Source organism: Pan paniscus, chromosome 4, assembly GCF_029289425.2.
Source record: "Pan paniscus chromosome 4, NHGRI_mPanPan1-v2.0_pri, whole genome shotgun sequence".
Lineage (NCBI taxonomy): Eukaryota > Metazoa > Chordata > Mammalia > Primates > Hominidae > Pan > Pan paniscus.
The window spans coordinates 12,542,025-12,556,768 of record NC_073253.2 but is presented as its reverse complement, the minus strand read 5'-3'; the positions used below and the strand labels follow the sequence as shown (position 1 = coordinate 12,556,768).

The 14,744-nt window shown below is 33.7% G+C and overlaps 1 non-coding gene across 1 annotated transcript; it reads left to right on the top strand.

Annotated features, from left to right (window-relative positions):
• Window positions 1-13,662: 13,662 nt before the first annotated feature.
• On the top strand, window positions 13,663-13,766 carry LOC112439922 (U6 spliceosomal RNA). Its single transcript, XR_003028145.1, has one exon. It is a non-coding gene; the product is annotated as a U6 spliceosomal RNA (small nuclear RNA).
• Window positions 13,767-14,744: the final 978 nt, after the last annotated feature.

The following is a 14,744-nucleotide window of genomic DNA, read 5'->3' as shown; positions in this document are numbered from 1 at the left end:
TACACATTGACACATTCTAGAGTTTTTCTTTTGCTTATTTTGTTTTATTGGGATTAGTATTTCAGTTAGATAATAGCACAAGAAATTTACTTTTAAAAGATCTTCCAATGGCTGTGTGTTCAGCTTCTTGAGAAAATCCATTTGGTTTTCCTGGCTAGAATTGATGGAGCCTTCTACAAGGTTGATAGAGAAGTGGTAAAATGTGGGAAATGTTGATGTCTTGAAAGGATCATGAAGGGAATGTCAACATGAGCTCTAGGTTTCAGGTCTGGGCATTTGTGTTGGTGGTTTTACCATTTTTTTTGAATAAGAAGCATTAGAAGTCAAGTTGTTGGAACACAGACACTTAGTGGTTTTCAAATCTTCTTGTAGTTGTAATCAATCTGTCAGCTTTCCCTGAACAACCAGCTGGATCAGACTATGTTCCTTTTAAAGGAAGTACTTACAGTTGGCCATCATCCTAATAGCAAGTGCCTGATGCAGAAAGACCGTTTGACAAATATCTGTAAAATGAATTAAGAGATGACAAAATTTCTATTAAAGATGTAAATTTTTTCAACTTAAATTATCCATGGTTTCGGTTTCAAGATATTATAAAATACGTAAGCTATTCCATTTTTTAAAGTCACTGCTAATAGAGGAATACACTTTGGATGAAACTCCATGGTTGTGGTTTGCATATTATGAAGACATAATAAATAGCCATTGGACTAATAGAATGTTTTTATTTGTGCCAGGAGGATAGTGGGCCCAGTATATTTCAAAATGAACACCTATATATCAAATCTTTTATCTAATTGTTCATTTATTTATTTTATATAAATGTTTATAAATGAACAGAACTATAAATTTACAGTTTAATCTTGTATAATAAAGGTGAAGCTAGCATGTATGTGCTATTCTCAACTTAAGTGTAAATGTCTCTAAAATTTCTATTTTAAGTACTGATAAGGTACAATTTTTTAAAATTAAAACCATGGCTTCTACACAATGTAAAAGAACATGTGTCAACATTTTATTCAATTCATTAATCAGTGACAAAACCTGCCAAATGGCAGGTTAGGATCATAAGTAAATTCATATATATATATATATATATATATATATATATATATATATATATATATAAAATGAAGTAAGCCTAAAATGAATTTACACATAGAAACAAAGCTAGTCAATGCCCTACCAGCAGAAAATTTTTACTTTGGGGATGGCCTTTTCTATAGACAGTAATCTATGAGTGCACACATAATTTCAGTCTCTGAGCTCTAATCAGTTAGTGGAAAACAAGACAATATAGGTGCATTCTTCTTAATAATAAAATAGTCCTTGAATAAGCCAATGGAATTGAAAGGACTTTGATATAGTTTGGCTTTGTGTCCCCACCCAAATCTCATGTCAAATTGTAATTCCCAATGTTGGGGGAGGGAACTACTGGGAGGTGCTTTGATCATGGGGGCAGATTTCCTCCTTGCTGTTCTCATGATAGTGGGTTCTCACAAGATCTGGTTGTTTAAAAGTGTGGAGTACTTCCCCCATCACTGTCTGTCTCCCACTGGCCATGTGAAGACAGTGACTGTTTTTCCATCGCCTTCTGCCATAATTATAAATTTCCTAAGGCCTCGGCAGCCGTGCTTCCTGTACAGCCTGTGGAACTGTGAGTCAAACCTTTTTTCTTCATAGATTACCCAGTCTCACATGTGTCTTTATAGCAGTGTGAGAATGAACTAATACACACTTATAGCCACCTTTGACTTTATGTCTAAAGATTTGAATAATTTTCATAAATGGGCACATTGCTTGCTGTAGGATTTTGAGAGAAACTTACTAATGGAGTTTCATTCTGTTACTAGTTCGCTAAGATTTTAAAATCAATTTAATGGCATTTCATTCTGTTCTACTTAGCCAAATTTTCTTAAATACGCATTCATGAAATACTTTTTTATGGCTCTGCAGAGATAATCATTTTGTTTTTCTACTTTAGCCTGATGCTATTATGACTATCTAACACTAAAACAAACTTCCATGGCTATAATAAACCACAATAATCATTGTATTGGGTTAAATGTTATATTAAGTTCATTCATAATTTACTTAGATTTTTGCAGCTTTATTGAGGTATATTTGACAAAAAATGTGTAAATTAAGGTATACAACTTGATAGATTTGTATACGTATATATTGTGAAATGATCATCACAGGCAATCAAGCTAACTAGCATTTCCATCATCTCACATAGTTAGAATTTTCATATAAATAAGCAAAGATATTGCAGCCTTATAGTGCTCATCTTAATGGAATTTTAATTGTGTGGTTTTGATATTGATAATATACTAGCTATAGAAATTGAGTTAGGGAGGATTATTGTTTTTTCTAATTTCCATAAGAGATTTTAAATGATATATTATGTTTTCTTCATGTTTCGGTTAAACTTTCCTGTAAATTATATAGGTCTCCTGTCTTAAGAGTGATGAGACTTGAGTAGCAATCAAATTTCTTATGTTTACTGGTCTAATCATTTTGTCTTAATTCTGGGTAATTTGAGTAATTTTTAATTATAATATTTTAGAATTTTTCTCATTTTTAAAATTTAAAATGTAATGCATATAGCGCTCATATCATTTTCACTTCCTGCGTGTGTCAGTCTTCCTGTCACTTCACTGTGTTATTTTTCTCTTTCATTTTAACTTGTTACATCTTCCTAAAGTTGGTCTCTTGCATTATTCTTTTCATGATTTTAGAGGTTTACCACTTTCTATATTATTATATTATTTCCTCTGTTTCTTTCTTCTTCTTTTTTTTTTTTTTTTTTTTTTTTTTTGAGAGAGGGTCTTGCTCTGCCATCCAGGCTTGAGTGCAGTGGCATGATCATGGCTCACCACAGCCTCAATCTCCCAGGCTCAAATGATCCTCCCAACTCAGCCTCCTGGAGTAGCTGTGACAGGTGCACACCACCACACCTGGCTAATTTTATTTTTTTCTGGAGAGATGGGGTCTCACTATGTTTCCCAGCCTGGTCTATTATAGTAATTTCTCCTCTTCATTATACCCATTCTTTTACTTTTTTTTAGGTTATTATGATTTATTTTCCCTATTTTCAGATACTTATTTTCAAACTTTTTTCTTTTTTTCTTTTCCTTTTTTTTTTTTTTGCTTATATTTTAAAAAGTTCACTTAGCACTTAGGTTTAAATGTTATTTTAATGTGGATGAAAAGTTTTATCATTTTTACAAGTTTTAGCAAAAGGTGTTCAACTTTATTAGCAGAAAAATGTCAATTAAAATCACAGTGAGTTATCACTACATACTAGAATAGATAAAGTCATAAAGACTGACACTACCAAGTGTTGACAAGGATTTGATGCATTCAGAACTCATACACATTGCTTGTAGGAATGCAAAATGGTACAGTAACTGGTGATGAGTGTGGCATTACATTATAAAGTTAGATTCATTACTATATAATCCAGAAATTCTACTTCCAGGTATTTACCCAAGAGAATTGAAAATATACATTCAAACAAAAACAAGTACATAAATGTTCATAGTAGCATTATTCATATTAGCCCCACTGGCAACAACACAAGTGGCCATCACTATTAAATGAATAAACAAAGTGTGGTAAATTCATACTGTGGAAAACTCAGCAATAAAAAGACAAGAAATATTAATATAGACAATATAGACAGTAACACAGATTCATCTCAAAAACATTACATTAAGAGAAATAAGTCAATCATAAAAGACTCCATACTCTATAAGTCCACTTATATGAAATTCTATAACATGTAAAACTATGACTGACAGCAAACCAAAGGTTGCCTGGAGTGAGGGTGAAGAAAGATTATGGAATACATACAGGTATGAGGAAGCATTTTGTGGTGATGAATTGCTCTACTTCAATCACGGTGGCTAAATGATTTCACACAATTACCAAAATTCACCAATCTGGACACTTAAAATTAATATACATATTACCTTGATAAACAAAAGAGAACAAACAAATTCCAACTAGTTGTGAACAATGTACAGCCAAAATTTAGAGTATTTGTTTATAAAGAGTTCAGTGTGATAAAAAACTTACATTGGTTACATATGTATGTACCCTAAAACTTAAAGTATAATAAAAAAAAAAAACTTACATTGGTTTACAAAATAGATATCAAAGGCTCAGACTTATTTCAGCATCAGATTGATGACAAGCAACAAAGAGGGAAAACACATAATGCCATTCTGAAGTATTTTTTATATTCAACATCAGCATTATCATAAGATTTTGTAATTTAGTATTCTGTACCTACGAACAAGCATTTACAAATTTTGGCAATTATAATTTTTTGCGATAAACACATTTTGCTTTCTGACAGTATGAATGTAATTATGAATGATGTGTGCACCACATCCAAATGCAAGCAGATCTCCAACTTTAGAAAACCGTTTTTATCAACATTTGTATTCATAATGTCACCAGAAAATTAATCGTTTCTCTTCAGTGTTGACATTTTAAATTTATTATAGAATAATACTCAGAATTTTTTATATTTAACCTTCAGGAGGATACATTTCAACAGTTTTACTTTGATTTCATAAACTGGATGGAAAAAATTAAACATTAGACCGAACTGGTTTCCTATTTGAAGCAGCTGATTAGTGATCTACAACTGGCACCAATCAACTGTAAAGTTATTCCTCTTCATATAAATTGCTATCACTTTTTCTACAAGAAAAAAATGAAGGAAATGATCAAAAGTACAAAAATGTGGTTTGATCTAAGTAGAAAGCTATCCATTATAGAGTAATAGATGAATCCAGCTTCTGCAGCCACACATTTTATTCTTCTTAATTGATATATAACTGTACATATTTGTGTGGTACAGAGTGACATTTCAATACAAGTATACAATGTATAATGATCAAATCAGGGTAATTATTGTATCCATCACCTCAAACATTTATTATTTCTTTGTTTTGGGAGTAAAAATCCTCTCTTCTAGCTATTTGAAAATATACAACAAATTATTAATTATACTTACCCTACAATGCTATAGAACACTAGAAATTATTTATCTTATCTAGCTCTAATTTTATACCTGTTAAGCCAACTCTCTCTATCCCCCAGTCCCCTTTCCAGCCTCTGGTAACCACTGGTCTATGTTCTACTCCTGTGAGATTAACTATTTAGATTCCACACGTAAGTAAGAAAATGCAGTATTTGTCTTTTCTGTTCCTGGCTTATTCCACTTAACATGTCCTCCAGACTCACCTATATTACCAAAAATGATGGAATTTCATTATTTTCTTATGGCTTAAGAATTTCCATCGTGTTTGTATACTACATTTTCTTTATCCATTCATTTCTTGATGGACACAGGCTGCTTTCAAATCCTGGCTGTTGGGAGTAGTGCTGCAATAAACATGAGACTGCACATATCTGTTTGATGTACTTGTTTCATTTGCTTTGGATATATACTGAGTAGTGAGACTGATGAACCACGTGGGAGTTATCTTTTTAACATTTTGAGGACCCTCCACATGGTTTTCATAATAGCTGACCTAATTTATGTTCTTACCAACAGTGTGTAAGAGTTTCCTTTTCTCCACACCGCGCTAGTATTTGTTACTTTTTAATCTTTTTGGTAATAGCCATTTTACCTGGGGTGAGATGATCTTATTGTCATTTTTATTTGCATTTCCCTGATGATTAGTGAAGCTGAGCATTTCCTTATATACTCAATGGTCATTTCTAAATCTTCTCTTAATGCCTAGTGTTTCATTATTGGAACGCTAAGCTAGCAGGAGTTATTTATATCCTACTGCTCAAGGTCATCGCCAAGGTCTAATTTTTCACACACACACAAAATTGTAACTTCTGGCATTAATGGGTTAAGAAATGTCTATTCAGATCAATTGCCCAATTTTTAATGAAATTATTTTGTTTTTGCTGCTGAGTATTTTGAGTTCCTTGTATGCTCTAAATATGAATCCATGTTGGATCAAAAGTTTGTAAATGTTTTCTCTCATTTTGCAGGTTGTCTTTATATTCTGTTGTTTCCTTCTCTGTGTGAAAGCTTTTTAGTTTTATATATCCCCATTTGTCTATTTTTTTCTTTGTTGTTTGTGCTTTCAAGGTCTTATCCATAAAATACTTGCTCAGACCAATGTCCTGAAGCATGTCCCCTGCTTTCTTCTCTTAGTTTCATAGCTAAATATTTAAGTGTAAATAATTCAGTTTTAATTATTTACATTTAAATAACCAATGCATTTCGGGTTCACTTTTATATACAGGGAGAGAAGGTTTCTAGTTTAATTATTCTGCATATGAATATCCAATTTTCCCACCACCATTTATTGAAGAGACAGCCTTTTCCCCAGTGTTTGTTTTTTGAGCATTCGTTGATAATCAGTTGGTTCCATATATACGGATTTGTTTCTGGGCTGTCTGTTCTGTTCCATTGGTCTATTATCTGTTTTTATGCCAGTCTTATACTCTTCCAGTTAAAATAGCTTTCTGGTATATTTTGAAGTCAAGTATTGTGATCCCTCCTTCCAGCTTTGTATTTTCTGGGGGGGAGCAGAGCTTAAGATTGCTTTGGCTATTTGGAGACTTATGTGGTTCCATAAAAATTTTAGGATTCTTTTTCTATTTCTGTGACAAAAATGGCATTGGTAATTTGAAAGCGGTAGTTTTCAAATAGATAACTTTGGGTAGTATGCTTATTTTAACAAATTAATTCTTCCAATCTATGAGTATAGGATGTCTTCCCAATTTATGTGTGTGCTCCCCAATTCTATTTTTTCATCACTACTTTGCAGTTTTCATGGTAGTGATCTTTTACCTCTTTGGTTAAATTTACTGTTAGATTTTTTTGTAGTTCTTGTGAATGGGATTGCTTCTTTTGATTTGTTTTTCAGATAATTTGTTATTCGTGTACAGAAATGCTACGTATTTTTGTAAGCTGATTTTGTATCCTGCCAGTTTACTGAATTTGTTTATCAATTGTAAGAGTTTTCTGCTGGAATCTTTAGGATTTTCTATAAATAAATCAAGTCATTTGCAAACAGGAACAATTTAACTTCCTCCTTTCCAATCTGGATGCCCTTTATTTTTTTCTCTTGCCTAGTTGCTCCGGCAACATAGTTCCAATACTATGTGGAACGAGTGGTAAAAAATGGGCATCCTCTTCTTATTCCAGTTCTTAGAGTCTTTCAGCTTGTTCACATTCAGTGTGATATTAGCTGTGAGTTTTTCATATATGGCCTTTACTGTGTTGAGGAAGATTTCTTCTATACCTAATTTGTTGAGAGTGTTTATCATAGAAAGATGTTAAATTTTATCAAACACTTCTTCTGTGTCTGTTAAGATGATTGTAATGGTTTTGTCTTTCATTCTGCTGATGTAATGTAGCTCATTTTTTTGATTTTCATATTATGAACCATCCTTGGCTCCCTAGGATATGTCCCTATTAATCACAGTGTATACATTTTTTATTGTGCTGTTGGATTTGGTTTGCTAGTATTTTGTGGAGGATTTTTGCATCTGTGTTCATAAGGAATTTTTGCCTGCAGTTGTCTTCTTCTCTTGTGCGCTTCTCTGGTTGTGTCATCAGAATAATGCTGGCTTCATAGAATACACTTAGAATTTTCTCCCATTTAACTTTTTGAAATAGTTTGAAAAGAATTGATGTTAGTTCTTATTTAAAAGCTTAGTAAAATTCAGTAATGAACCCATCCATTTCTTGGCTTTTTTTGATGGGAGACCTTATATTGCCAATTCAATCTTTTACTCATTACTGCTCTGTTCAGATATTCTATTTCTTCTGAGCTCAATTTTGGTAGTTTTCATGTATCTAGGAACTTATCTATTTCTTCTTTGTTTTCTAATTTGTTTGCATATAGTTGTTCATAATAGTTACCAATGATCCTTTGTATTTCTGTGTTATCAGATGTAATGTCTCTGTTTTTTCTGTTTTTGTTTATTCGGCTCCTCTTTTTTGTAGTTATCTTACCTGATATGATTTGGATCTGTGATCCCACCAAATCTCTTGTCCAGTTGTAATTTCCAGTGTTGGAGGTGGAGCCTGCTGGAAGGTGATTGGATCATGGGGGTGGATTTCTCATGAATGGTTTAGCAATATCCCTGTTGGCACGGTCCTCAAGACAGTGAGTTCTCATAAGATCTGGCCATTTAAAAGTGTGTGCCACCTTCCCCCTCTCTCTTTCTTGTTCCTGTTGCCACCATGTGTGTGCCAGCTTCCCTTTTACCCTCTGCCATCGTTGTAAGTTTCCTGCACCTCTCGAGTACCCAAGCAGACACCAGCATCAGGCCTCAGCCTACAGAACTATAAGCCAATTAAACCTCTTTTCTGTATAAATTACCCAGTCTGAGGTATGTCGTTGTGCCAATGCAAGAATGAAATATTACACTAGATAATGGTTTGCCAATTGTATTTATCTTTTCAAGGAACCAACTTTTCATTTTATTGATCTTTTGTATTTTTTCTAGTCTCCATTTGGGAGATATCTGTCTTATCTTTATTATTTATTTCCTTCTAGTGATGTTGAATTTAGTTCATTCTAGGTAATTGAGACATATTGTTATCTTATTTGAAATCTTTCTATTTTCTGTTGTATGTGTTCATTGGTATAAATTTCCCTCTTAGTACTGCTTTTTCTATATCCCGTAAGATTTTGTGTGTTGTCTTTCTATTTTAATGTGTTTCAATTTTTTAAAAATTTTCTTCTTAATTTTTTTATTGACCCATTTGTCATTCAGGAGCATGTTGTTTAGTTTCTATGTATTTACACACTTTCTTAGGTTTCCCTTGTTACTAATTTCTACTTTTATTTCATTCTGGCCAGAAAAGGTACTTGATATTATTTCGGATTTTCCAAATTATTTGAAAGTTGGGTAATGGTGTAATATGTCATCTATCCTGGCTAATGTTTCATGTGCTGATGGGAAGAATGTGTTTTCTGCAGCTATTAAAGGAAATGTTTGGTCCATTTGGTCTATAGTATAGTGTAGTTTCAACTGATGTTTCCATGTTGACTTTCTTTCTAAATGAACTGACTGATGCTATGAATAAAGTGTTGAAGTCCCCAAATATTTCTGTGCTACAATCTATCACTCTTTTCAGATATAATAGTATTTGCCTTTTTTGTTGTGTGTTCCAGTGCTGGGTGCATATATATTTACAAGTATTATGTACTCCTGCTAAAATCATCTCTTTAATGACCTTCTTTGTCTTTTTTAATGCTTTTTGACTTAAGGCCTATTTTATCTAATAGCTACTCCTGCTCATTTTGCCTTTCCATTGGCATGAAATATTACATTTGTCTATTGTCACACTGCTATAAAGAAATACTCTTTGTAAAGAAAAGAGGTTTAATTTGCTCACAGTTCCATATGCTGTACAGGGAGCATTGTTTGGGAGGCCTCAGGAGACTTACAATCATAGCAGTAGGCAAAGAGCAAGGAGGCACATGTTACATGGCCAGAACAGGAAGAAGAGAAGAAAGGGGGAGGTGCTACACACTTTTAAACACCCAGGTCTCATAAGAACTCATTACCATGAGAACAGTAAGGGGAAAATCTGCCCCCATGACCCAATCACGTCCCATAAGGCCCCTCCTCCAACACTGGGGATTAAAATTTGACATGCGATTTGGGCAAGGACAAATTCAAACCATATCAAATATCTTTTTTATCCCATTACTTTCAGCCTATGTATGTTTTTAAAGATGGGGTGAGTTTCTGGTAGGCAGCATAGAGTTGGGTCTTGCTTTTTTAATCCACTCTACTGGTTTATAGCTTATATTTAGGGAATTTAATCCACTTACATTCAAGACTATTATTAATAGCTGTGGACTTATTCCTGTCATTTTGTAAATTGTTTTCTGATTTTTTTGTATATTTTTTGTTATTTTTCTCCTTTCTTATTGTTCATCTTTGCAGTTCTGTGATTTTGTGTTATGATGGTAAGGTTTGATTCTCATCTCGTTCTCATTTCTATTTCTGCTCTATCAGTGCATTTTATACTTTTGGGTGCTTTTATGATGGTAGTTACTGCCCATTTGCTTCCAGATGTAAGACTTTTTAAGCATTTCTTCTGCCAGCCCAGTGGTAATAAATTCCCTCAGTTTTTGCTTTTCTGGGAAAGCCTTTATTTCTTCATTTCTGAAGAACACCTTTGTTGGGTCTAGTATTCTTGAATGGCAGAATTTTGCTTTTCTTTTAGTACTATGAATATATAATTTCATTTTCTCCTGGCCTACAAGTGTTTCCCTGTGAAATATTACGCTAATGAGGATTTCCTTGTATCTCTTGTTGCTTATCTCTTGCTACTTAAAGATTCTTTCTTTGTCTTTGACTTTTGACATTTTGACAATAATGTGTCTTAGAGGGTACTTTAGGTTGAATTTGTTTAGAAATCTTTCATCTACCTTGATCTGAATGTCCATCTTTCTCCCAAGATGTGGGAATTTTTCAGCTATTATTTTATTACATAGGTTTTCTATGCCTTTTCCCATGTCTTCTTTTTCTGGAATACCCAAAATATGAATATTTCTTATCATAATGGTGTCCCATACATCCTATAGACTTTCTTTACCATGTTTTCTTTTTAGTTTTAGCTTAGTTTTTCTTTTTAGTTTTTTCTTTTTACTTTTCTTTTTAGTTTAGTTTTGTTTTGTTTAAACTGACTTTGTCATTTCGTAAGACGTGTCTTCATGTTTAGAATGTCTTTCTTCTGCTTGATCTACTTTATTGTTGATCCTTTTGATCCTTTTTTATTTCATTCATTAAATTTTCAGCTCCAAGATTTCTGTGTGATTCTTTTTTATGATATTTATCTTTTTGTTGAATTTATCATTCATAATATAAATTGTTATCCTGATTTTGTTGGATTTTCTCTCTTTATTCTCTTGTATCTTCCTGAGTTTCCTTAGTATCATTATTTTGAATTCCTTTGCAGGCATTTCATTTACTTCCTTTCCTTTGGGGTTGTTTACTACAGAGTTACTGTTTTCTTTTGGAGGTGTCATACCTTCTTGCTTTTTATATTTCTGTGGTCCTATGTTGATATCTACACACCTTGCCACACAATTGCCTTTTCAATTTTACAGAATAGCTTTCATAAGTGAAGACCTTTTTCTATAGATGTGACTATTGTTGCAGTTGGGTAGAGTGCTTAGGAGGTGCAGTAGTGTGGTCTCTGTGATTTTACTGGTTGTAATCCAGTCATCAGTGTCGTCAGGTTCCTCAGTGGCCTAGACTGTGAGCATTTGTGAAGGCATTAGTGTGTCTTTGCTGAGTTGGGGTCATCAGCAGCACTAGTCAACAAGAGGGATAGTCATTAGTTTCTAGGGGAATAGGTTACATGTAGCATTCCACAGCTCTATCAGTAGCAAGGGATTGGTCACTGCCACCAGCAACCACCAGGTGGGCCTGTCATCAGACCCAGGGGAGCATATACACCACCCTCAGCAGCTTTGGTGCTACCAGTCACAGGGTTAGGGTTACCAGCAGCAGTTAACACCTATGGGTCTCTCCTCAGTCTCTGAGGGAGCACACACAGTGCTTAGCTACTGTACCAATTGAGGGATTGTGGTTGACACCATTAGTGGTTGTTGGCTCCCCAGGTAAGTAGGCAGGCATGGTACTTCTCCTTGGGGCAAATGATGCTGCATGGGCTCAGGAAGGGTCACAATTGCTGGTTCAAGCTGGAGTCATGGTATTACATCCATTTTTGTAGGCATAATGAGAAAACAGTAGGACTCTAGGAATGTGGAGATGCAGGGGCTAATAAGCCCTAGGAGAGAATGTTCTTCAGCAGTGACTCTGCTTTCAAAATGATGTACCACAGCAGATTAGATCCTAAGGAGTGAGACAGACCCAGCATGAGTTCCCTCTCTGGAGCAATACAGCCATCTGAACTCTAGGCAGCTCCTTATCCTGAGCTTGGCGTATGAGGACTATGAGTCTCTCATGAAGCTAGTATTGGAGGCATTCAGTGTTGTAATCAGGACTGCTGGAGGTCTCTTGCTTACATTTTTCCCAAAATGGGTAGCTCATCCTAGCTCTGGGACAATCCTGGCTGGGTGCTTCACTTCCCTCTCTATGCTGTTACCCTAAGTTAGTGTACTCCAGAGAATCTTGTCACTTTCTTGCTGAATTCTTGTGTTCTGCAATTTACTCTGCTTTTAGCCACTCTACTTGAAGTGCAGTTATGTATTTCCTGTTTTTGGTCCTTTTTTGAGTAAAAGAGAAGCATTGAATAACTCTACTCAGGTATCTTGATCTTCATACATTTTAATCTGCAGTATTATTGTTGTGCTTTAAATATTGCATAATCTATTTTAATTTCTTCTTTAACACATAAGATTTGTGGAAGTTTTTTCAAAATAATTTTGATTTACTCATCAGTGAAATTTTTCTTTTACTATGGTTTTGCAATCATTTTATTGGTATTTTCAAATTCATTGATCCAATGGCATATTCAATATTAAGTAAATTCATTGGAATTTTAATACTTCTATTATAGCGCATGAGTTTTGTCTGCTTAAAAATGAATTTTAAATTATTATATAGAATGATATAATTATAAATGTGAAAAGGGATCATAAGGATCCCATACACAATAGCACTTCTTTTTCCCACTACCATAATTTCAGCCAGTTAAGAGGTAGTCACTACAGACAGGCAAGTAGAGACAAAAAGCTAGTTTATAATTGTTAAATTGACCATGAGAAATGTGACTTAGTTGTCCTTGGCAATGGCTTACTAGTATATGACTCCTGAATTAGGCAGACTTACACAGGTAGAATCACTGGCAATGCTGCCTCACTGTGAGGGCTTCACTCAACCAGTATGGCATAAAGGAGGGCAATGGAGCAGAGTGTAGAATCTCTAAATGCAGATAGATCCTTAAAAGGTGAGGAAGGCTGCTCGGTTTTCCCTCCCAATCTCTTAAACTTATATGTCTCTCTGCCTCGGAAAATGAAAATATATGAAGGAGGGATATAGTAGCCAGAGGAATCCCTTCTAGCAAATGCAATGGAGATTGCTTATTTTAACTGTGTTCAAATAACACAGTTACAATAATTCAAATAATGTAACATAATATTCAAAATATCATGTAATCTGTTTTTCATTTACTGTTACAAAATTTTCTGAAAGAAATGAGATAGTGCACTATTATTGTGGCTTGAAATATGTTGAATTTTGCTTTATATGTTTTGCATTCTAACTGCAGATACATATGAATTCATGACTGCTATAGCTTTTTGTTGGATTTTCACATTTATTTTTGTGAAGTATCCAGAACAGGATTTCATATTACATTCAGTTCTCGCATTTTTTAATCTTTTAAGATAAACTAGGTATTCAGTCTGTCTTTGCCTTTTATAAAGGATGTAATCCATTATTTTACACAATATTTGTCTTCATTTTTATACTTTTTAAAAAGGTTTAGAATTCTAGGTTAGCCAATATTTTCTTTTATCACTTTAAATGTATTTTGTCCTGGCTTTAATCATTTTTGAGAAGTCAGCCATCGATCTTATTTTTAATCTTTGAAGTTAATGAATAAGCTTTTTCTTGGATAATTTTGGAGTTTTCCATTTCTTTTAGGTTTCTATCATCTAAAATGTATGTATGATGCTTGCTTCCTTTAGCGGCACATATATTAAATTGGACTGATACAGAGACGAATAGTGTGGCCCCTATGCAAGGATAACATACAAATTTGTAAACTGTTCCATATTTTTGCTATTAGAAAACATTATGAGCAACTATAACCCAACAAACCAGATTACCTAGAAAAATGGATAAATTCCTGGACACATATTGAATATCAGAGAAGTAGAAAACCTGAAAAGACCAATATCACATAATAGAATTGAGTTAAAAATTTAAAAATCTCCCATCAAAGAAACGCCCAAGACCTGATGTCTTCACTGCTGAATTCTACCAAACATTTAAAGAAGAACCAATGTCAATTCTTCTCAAACTATTCCAAAAAAATGAAATGGGAGAAAATTCTTTCAAGCTCATTCTTCAAGATGTGCATTATCCTGACACCAAAACATACAGCAAAGCAAATAAAACAGCACATCAAAAATATTATTTAACCATAATCAAGTGGGACTTATTCCAGCATTCCGAAGATACTTCAACATATGCAAATCAATAAATGAGATACATTTCATCAACAGAATGAAGAAAAAACCCATATTATAATTTCAATAGATGTAGGAATAGTGTTTGATAAAATTTAACATCCTTTTATTAGAAAAACTTTCAACAAATTAGATATAGAAGGAATTTACCTCAACACAACAAAGGCCATATATGGCAAACCCACAGTTAACATCATGCTGAATGGGAAACAGGTGAAAACTTTTCTTCTAAATCCTGAAACAAGACAAGGATGTCCACTGCTACTATTCTACATACTACTGGAAGTCCTAGCCAGAGCAATGAGGTAAGAGAAATAAATTAGGGATATTTATATTGGAAAGGAGGAGGTAAAATTGTCTCTATCTGCAGAGAGCATGATTGAATATACAGAAAAGCCTAATGATACCACCAAAACAATGTTAGAATTAATAAATAAAGTCAATAAACTCACAGGATACAAAATCAATATACGGAAATTATTAGCATTTCTATATGCCAACATGAACTACCTGAATAAGAAATCAAGAAAGCAACCCCATTTATAATAGTTACAAAAATACAAAATA